The sequence below is a fragment of the Phaethon aethereus genome (assembly GCF_964289735.1).
Source record: "Phaethon aethereus genome assembly, chromosome: 1".
Lineage (NCBI taxonomy): Eukaryota > Metazoa > Chordata > Aves > Phaethontiformes > Phaethontidae > Phaethon > Phaethon aethereus.
In genome coordinates this window covers 201,000,287-201,009,120 of record NC_138575.1, presented here as the reverse complement: position 1 = coordinate 201,009,120, position 8,834 = coordinate 201,000,287, and positions in this window count along the sequence as shown.

The following is an 8,834-nucleotide window of genomic DNA, read 5'->3' as shown; positions in this document are numbered from 1 at the left end:
GTCTTTTAATATAGGCTCACCAAAATACTTTAATACTTCATTCTGGACACAACTGGTTTAAGTGCATGTAAGAGCAATTAATGGAAAGAGATTAGACTGAGGAACAAAAATCAAATAGCAACACAATTAATGACCATTTTATTTATAATTAATATTCATAAATGTCTAATGCACAGAAGCTTGGGCTATATAGGTTAAGTACTTATACAGGTAAAAGTGGTAGTCAGAATGAGTCAATGTTCCATAATTGGCTTTTGAATTGGTTCTTTCATTAATGAGAATTTAATACTAAGATCAGTATACTTTTTGAAATAAACTAGCATTGACTAAATTATGTCTTCTGTTTAATCTCTTCACCACCATTTCTCAGTCTTATGCACAGAAATAATGCACACAAATACCATGTAGAGAGAGACTAGTATGTTCTCAATAAGAATAATTACACCCTGTTAGCAATATTTGATCTAAATAGTCTTTTAATTTATAGAGGAAGACTTTAATTTTGGGGCATGTTCCTTAATCTTTTTATTCTGTCTTCAAAAAAAGTTCCCCATTGTGCAACAATTATTGGAAATGTGATTTATGGTGCCTTTGCCAATGGTCTACAGAGACACATTTGATCACCCGCCAGCAAAATCCTGCTTTGTCTGCTGCTGCTGGTTGGCACTAAAGAAAGTTGAAAATAGATTAAACATTTGTTACTTCTGAGCTATATAAATATTTGCTGCCTTAGTCAAAGGACTCCAGAGGAGCACGAAAGGAAGAAGTGCTCTGTGTGACGCTGTTAGGATACAATGCACCCCATGGAGAAGCCTGACAGCCCTTGTCCACTGACAGAAAACCCCATTCCCAGTTGTCTAAGGGAGTGTTTCTTGCCTAAGAAATAGACAGTTTGGTCCCCACACATGCACTCCTCTCTACAAGCTGACAACATCAATATCATCATCACCACCATCATCACATATATAGGATCTTTGGTCTTACCTCATTCACTTTGTTCTTGCAGTGTTCTTCGGCATCATTAACCAGAGTATGAAAGCTTCATGTAAAGGAATGCATGCTTCAAATATGTGCCTTGAGGACAAGCACTTGTTTGGTCACTAAATTCTCAAAGGTCAGTGATTTAATTTTGAGAGCTGTTCAATAATTAAAACAGAAGTTTAAACTGCAATCTTCCTATTTATTCCAATATTAAGCTGAAGTGCTCTGTACTTTGGCTTTTACCACTGTTATGTAAAAGAAAAAAATGTTAAAATTGATTAAAAAGTCTTTGATTTGCCTGTTCCATTGTACAAATACATTACACAAATGTTAGCCTTTGACAGCTTGACTCGTTTGTGGGATGGAAGGCATGTCTCATACTACTATTGTGCTGCAAAAACATGTAATAAAGTTAGGTTCTGTATCAAGCAATTTACAATGGAATTAGGGACAAAAAGACTATAGAAATTCAAAATAACAATACTGCGAACATGGCATTACAAATACTAGGTGATTATGAAAAAGAAGTAGCGAGGTTGAATTAAAGTAAATAAATGGAATGACAAAGAGCTTTTAATGTGTAATTAGCAGGCTCCCCATCTAGCCACTCAAGCATCAGTCAACACTATTGTGCTACTAAATTATATATTATTGGTAACTAAATTTGAAGAAGCCATAACTTAACTGTGTCTTCTTTAAACTACTGAAACTACTGCTGTCTAAGGACTAGTGGAAGTAAAGCAACTGAGCGTATCATGAGCTCCTTAAATGCTGATCGCGAACAGTGGAGGATAAAACCAATAGTAACAGGAGTTAATGTGTTATAGGAAGTGGCCTTAATTCACCCCTGTTGGTGCAAGTGACTGAAGACACTGTGTCTGAGGGGGTATCCACACTGCAAAGATAACACACGTGGTCTGTGTATCAAATAACGTATCCTCAGCACAGCTGAGCAATTAATAGTTCTCACTAAGGTCTTCACCACCACCCTGTGGTAATGAGAAAACATTGCAAGCGTTGCGGTGCCCTGGTTTATATCTGGGACATTGTTATCTACCATGCTCCGAGGAAAAGGAAGGACAATGTGCAGCAATTAGCTGCTCTACTTGAATGAACTTCTGTAGCCAAATTAGACTAGCTGCTTTGCTAATTGAGAGTAAGAAATGACAGCCATGACAAACAATCCTTTTCTCTATACCCACATCTAAAATTTTCTAAGGTTGCTTAGCCTCAACCTCCTCTCACACTTCAAAAGCTTGTCATTAAAAAATAGCCCACCCTGCCAGCTTAGTGCTGTGCCCTCAGCGATCTGCCCTGCCATGCAGAAAACCTGATTTTATTGATGAACCTTCCTGGCTGCAGTGTGCTGGGAGAGATGGTGATTCTGGGGGTACAGCACTGGAGGCAGCAGGAGCTCCTGGGGACACAGCACCGGCAGCAGCAGGCCCTCCCAGGGCGGCAGGGTCCTTACGCTGACCCAAAAGAGGCTGCAAATTTTACATTGACAACAGTCACGGTCTGTCTAGCCCAATCCTGAGGTGAGGATGACATAATTCATTAGTTACATCTACCTTGATGGACTCTGCAGTAAGTCCAGTTTGATGCTTTTTTAGCAGAGAACCAAGAAAAGTGCTGTAGGAATGGCCTTAAAGACAAACACTACCATCAGCTGCTTTCTTGTGTGCCTTGTCTCATCACAGAATGCCTTGGAAATAATTACACAGTAGCAAAAGTTCCTCATTTGCTCTTAAAAACCATTTCATCTGAATGGCAGAAGATGCAAGGGTTTTTTAGATTGATTGCTGTGCTAATTACCTTTGTTAGAAGACAAATATGGTGGTAATGACCATGGGATGGATGGTTAAAAGAAGATATACCCAACCTCATTAGCGGAGCACCTTGTAGACACTTTTTCAGTCCTTCATAAGTCAGTATCTCCAAAGTCTGGGGTATGATCATAGGTAGAGGCCAAGGTCAACTGTGCCTAGCGAATCTGCCTACTGACAACTCACTTCAGTGTATGTATTTGGCATTCTGCCTTCTTATTTCCTATGTGCCAGAAACAAGGAGGAATTTGGTGTGTGCCTGGTTCTGCCAGCAAAGTCTCTCAGGAGCACCTGGAGCTCCTCCTTCTCCCGAAGCAGTTTCAGCTTTCCAAAAATCACTAGGAGAAAGTCAATAAATCTTACATCATGTTGTGTTTCCCTTCTAAGTGAAACTCAGCCCTTGAAGGGCAGTGGTGCTCCTTGCTTTGCTCACTTCTGCCCTCTCAGCTTTTGTCCTTCTGACCTTTTCCGACACCAGACTCGTGATGCAGACACCTTCCAATCTTCGCTTGTCTGTGGTTTCTCCGTCATTGCTGGTGGCCCACTCGTGAGTTCTTAAAGTATTAAAACAACTCAGGTAAAACCTTGCCCAGGTGTCGTTGTCCCCTCGTCGTCTTCCCCCTCCGCTGCCAAAAGGCACAACAGAAATGTAAGATGTAACATAAACAGAGGGAGGGTGTGATGGGTGTGGATCACTTGTCTGGTGCAACCTGCTGTAGATGCCAGCAGAGACATTATCTGGGGATGCCATATGGAGTCTATAAAGACGGTATGGGTGTAAATATATAAGTATTCAAACACACACATCTTTTTCTGAAACCAGAGCCTAAATACTTAATAGTGGCAGTGAGTTCTCAGCCCCAGATACTCACCTGGACAAGCAGAAGTCAGTTTTGACTGCAGTGAACTAAACCTAACACAGACCTAAGATTAAAAAAAAACATGTTGTGCTGACAGTTTATACAGTTTTGACATATTCTCACAATTACATGTTCTCTAGCCAGTTAGAATAGCTGAATTTTGAAAAATATTCAGAAACACACTAAGTATTTGTGTGCTTTCCTTACAGGCTACATGATGTGCAGTTTTCCATTGCTGACTTTTTCATTTCTCTTTTGGTACTGGTACTGTAACATAAAAAGGCCCAAATCCTTTTAGCCTCTAAAAAAACCCCAAACCAAAAAAAAAGACAAGCAGTGCTGTTTCTGTGCAAACAAAAAGCTCGACCTGATACATCAGCTCTTGGCGAACTTAAAAGCTTACAGTATGGAATGATCTACAGGACTTAGCCTGACTGCCGAAGTATGAAATAAAATGCAGAAGTGAGCTCACCATGGCCAGATGAATTGCAGGCTCCTTAGGAAGCCTATTGATCACAATGTCCTACTCCAGTGTTTGCTCAAGCTGTATTTTTTGGTCATCCTATCTACCTCACTGAGTGCTCAGACTGTGCCTTTCACTTTGATATCGGAGCACTCTGCACACATCCTGCTGCAGCAGCAGCACTTGGGAGGCCTGGGAAACTCAGTTTTGAGGTGACCCAAGAAATAGAGATAAGAGGTTGGACATTGAAAGGAGGGGGAAAGAACTGGCAAACCCAACTATTCTGACAGCATTTGAACGCAGCAAAGCATTTGTGATGAAAAGATTTCAGCAAAGTATGTTATTTTGTTAAAGCTAATGTGTCTTAGCAAAATGTAATTTTTGATGCAGCCTTGAGATGTGGTCCCCTGCTCTGTCAGAATAACAAGAAATGAAAAACTTCCCTGAATCAGAGCAGTAAGCTGAATCTCCAGCAGCATTGCCCATTGCTCTAACAAGCAGGCAGGTTCACACACATTTACAGAACATGCCTTTTGGGTAAACCCTTTCAAAAGGTTTTGCCTTTGTTCCAAAGAAAATAAAATTTAATCCTCCTTACCTAAGCTACAGTACTTAAGTCACCATCCTCTGTTAGCAGGAGCTTTATTAATACAGAAGCTGCATTTGCATTTACTTCCAAGGGGTACTGTAGGAGCTGTCTGCCAGCACAAGGTGCAGCACAGTGATCGCAGATGCATACGGCTGGGACAGTAACAAGGATGGGTTTTGCCTGAACGATGAAGACTTCAATCCCAGAATAAGCTTTAGTAGTTGTTAAAATGAACTTGTGCTGGGAAGTACTATAGCAGTTACTGGAAAACCGAGAGAGGAGGGCATGACTTTTTTTTGCTTTAAAATAATAAAATAAATATGACAATTGATACATTTTTGCATCACAAAGGATATTTCGTAGACAATAAAAAAACACAACAATTTTAAAACTTCACAATAAAGTTTTATAAGACACAGCTGAGGAACTTCAGCTTTGTACATTATTTAATTCAAACATGTACAATAAAAGAAAAATAATGGGAATGTAAGTTTGTACTTATTTCCAGAAAATAGAATCATTTGACAAACAGTGTTCCAAGAGTAAATAAACCTTGTAATGCAATTACTTCAAAACAAGTGCACATCGAGCTACTGCAGTCCTATACATTGTACTTCAGCTGTCAACAGCCAATTCATCTGCTCTGTAGTCAGGACACTTCATTTACAACATGTGTAACAGCACGCAGCTGGTAAGATGCACGTATGTATGATAAAATGTTACAAAACACTTGTCAAAATAAAATATATATGCAAGTCATCCCTAGTATTTACAACAAATAGTTTTAAATTAGAGACCGTTCAGAAGGCATCTCCTACATACCAATGCCACACATATAGAAAAAAAGCAGAAAGGCAGTCAAAGAAAGGTACTGTGTTAGTTATGGCTAAAGACCTTTGGCTCCAAAACTGTTATAATTATTTTCAAAAGACAACTAAAATGTGGAACATTTGAGTAGTCTGTCTTTGAACTCCATTATTACGCTGACCACTAAAACTCAATGTGAAATTTAGCATGGCAAGAGCCACTTGTAAAACAATCTTGTTATTTTATACATCAAATGCTCTGAGTTAGATGCAATTATGGTTTGGCATTTTCCTAACTCAGTGGGAACACATTTGAGGACAATTACATTTTACTGCATCTCATGCATAAAGTCTGAGGTTATCTGCTCAGCAGGCCATTGGGAAGGCTCTGGCCGTGCTTTATCTAAACGAGGCACAAATGTGCTTAGTAGTTGCCTTAGAACTTTTTATAGTAACTTAAAGCATGCAAAAGCAAGAGGAAAAGAACAGATCTTGCTGTCGCACCTTTCTGATCATATACAAGCTTTGTCATCAGAAGGAGGATCAGAGCAAGAGTTACTAAAATACAAACTTTTACATTTTAGTTGCAACTCTTTTTCCCACAGATGCTAAAGTCTGAACCCCAAGTAAATATTTGTCTTAATTGTTGGATAATGTAATTGTATGTTCTTACTTAACTACAGTTTATTTAAAACATTATGGTGTAGTTTAAATTTGGCCTGTCTTGCTACATTTTATCTTAACTCTGTTGCAAGGTCAGATTGCACAGAGAATATTATAAAACAACAACGTCTATATGTAGGGTACTATATGTAAAACTGTCCTAAGTAATCTGCACCATGAAACATTTGTTTTTTATCTCTCTGAAATTCAGTTTTTGAGAAAAAAACTGCTGCATCCAAAACCATATGCAAACATTTCTGTTCGTTTTTAGGGCTAAGGCACCAGCGCTACTACATGGGAAGAGCCTTCATGGGCACTGACAAGTCCCAAAACCTCCTTTTTTTCCCAGCACTCCACAGAACCGAGCCCTGGAAGGAAGTAGGTTTTAGCAAAGACACATATGTAATTAAGTGTGGATTTCATTATGTCTTCAGGTCCAGCTGGGAAGGCTTCAGGGTGAGCACTGCAACCCAACTTCAGACATTTTTTTTGCATCTAGAACAAGTCTTTCAAAATGTGATTATGAAAAACATTATCTCTGCTTCCACAGTACGTGCATCACTTTGGTTTGCAGGCCTGACTGTGGCAAGTACCCACAAAAATGGGTATGTAAGAAACACAGAAGGGTTACTCATTTAAGGGGAAGTGCATGCATCCATGCCTGCATTTGGAAGTCTGCTCCTTGTGTTTAAATTGAGCATTTAGAATTATCTTTTAAAAAAATCTGAACAGAAATGGCTTGTTTTAAATATCAAAAGAAAAATACAACACAGCCAGGTTCTTTCACTAACTTTTCCATGCATTTTCTTTAAGCTGGATCATTGAAAATGTCAGTGCATATTTCCAGTTCTTAACTGTTTCAGGTCATCTTCCATCGCTATGGGAAAGCACAAGCAGTGGAGTTCACTATGCAGTGAACAATTCAGACGAGCATCACCAGACTTTGCATTATTGCTGAGCTATATACACAAGGCATTTGAAATGTACAGTTGTCAAAAGATGGCATTTAAAATCAAAACCCCAAACCTGGGCTTTGCAGAAGTTGCCACAAAATTATAAAATCACAAAATCTAGCGACTAGTGGGCTTCATAACACTGACGATAAATAAAAATATAGAGGTAACAATAGTAGTAGGAACAAATACATGTTTAAAATAAGGCTCCTTTACATTGTTGTTAAGATGCCTGGCCTCTAGCCCCTTGTTTGTTCTTCATATATTTTAGATTCATGACAAAGCTGATTGTGTCCATTGTCAAAGAATACCCTTGGATTTATCCTTATCATCAGATAATGCCCCTAATCAGCAGCATAGGATAAAGTATTGTAAAGACATTCATAGCAAATCAGTTCTGAAACATACGGAGTCTTTCTTTCCTTCCATATTACCAGCAGTCTTGTCATCCTTAATGAGAGCTATCAAGCAGAAATTATCTGTGCTGCAAATATCAAGATCCTGCTTCTTCCTGGTGGCTTTTTAAAAGTTATTCTCACAAATCAACTTCATGTCATAGGCAGTTCGTAGCATTGCAAATCACACATTGCATAAGATGGCTGGAGCTGACCTTAATTGAGTCAAGTTCTTCCTCTTCCAATACAGACTGATGACTCTGAGACAAAAACCCATCTCCAGTCCATACAATTTCTCTGTCCCTTCCAGTAAGGATTTCTCTCTTTGTGAAGAAATAATTGGTCAAAACCCATTATCAATTGACTGTGTATAAGAAGCATGGATTCCAGACCACTTCAATATATTTACATTACCATTCATACATTTTCTAAGTCAAGCTATATGAATACAAAGTGTGATAACTATGTAACATAGCCAGCAGTCGGCACATACTGTCTCAACTCTGACTTTGTACATTCACATTATCTCAATTAGAAAATTAAAAAAAAACTTTTTACACAGAGAAATAAGCATTCTGGAAATATAAAGAAGCATCTCCCAGGCAAAGTGTGCAAAAAGTGATATAAAAGCTCTATACTAGAAGAGCATACATGCATGCAGTATATTGCTGTGACTGAAAGTAAGCAATCTGAGATGCCCTGGGCTCTTCTTGTTTCCACTTGTGTGCAATAAATGCACATACCTTTATAGTCCATTTCACACTCTATTCATGTTTCTATATGACAGAATAAAATTTCCCTGTTCCAATCTGGAATATGGTACGGCCTTGCAGGACATTCTCCTGCCATTTGGCAATTTAAGAGAAAAAGACAGGAAGGATTAGGGTCCACTAAATTCTGCAACAGCTGGTTAATCACATGGGATGTCTCCACCCGATTTTAATGGGTAGTCTCTGCTCAGTGCTCCAAAAGGAAGGAGAAAACTCTCCTAAGATTCCTTGCTGATATACACCCAAGGAAAAATTCCTCCCTATCCTAAATTTGGCCATCATCAACCATAAGGTTAAGAATAATGAAATGTTACAATGACCTGCATGATTCCATCACTCCTTCAACATAACTATGAAACAGAGATCAAATACTGCTGCTTCAGAGTAACAGTAAGTTGTCTTTGTCAGAAGGGAGACTGCTCTTCATCAGCAATGCTGACACTCGGCAACATTGACTTCAGAGCACTCTTGAGGAACTTCATTCTTCTAGACAAAGGTTGTGTTTCTGGCTCAAGGGAGCCCAAGGTT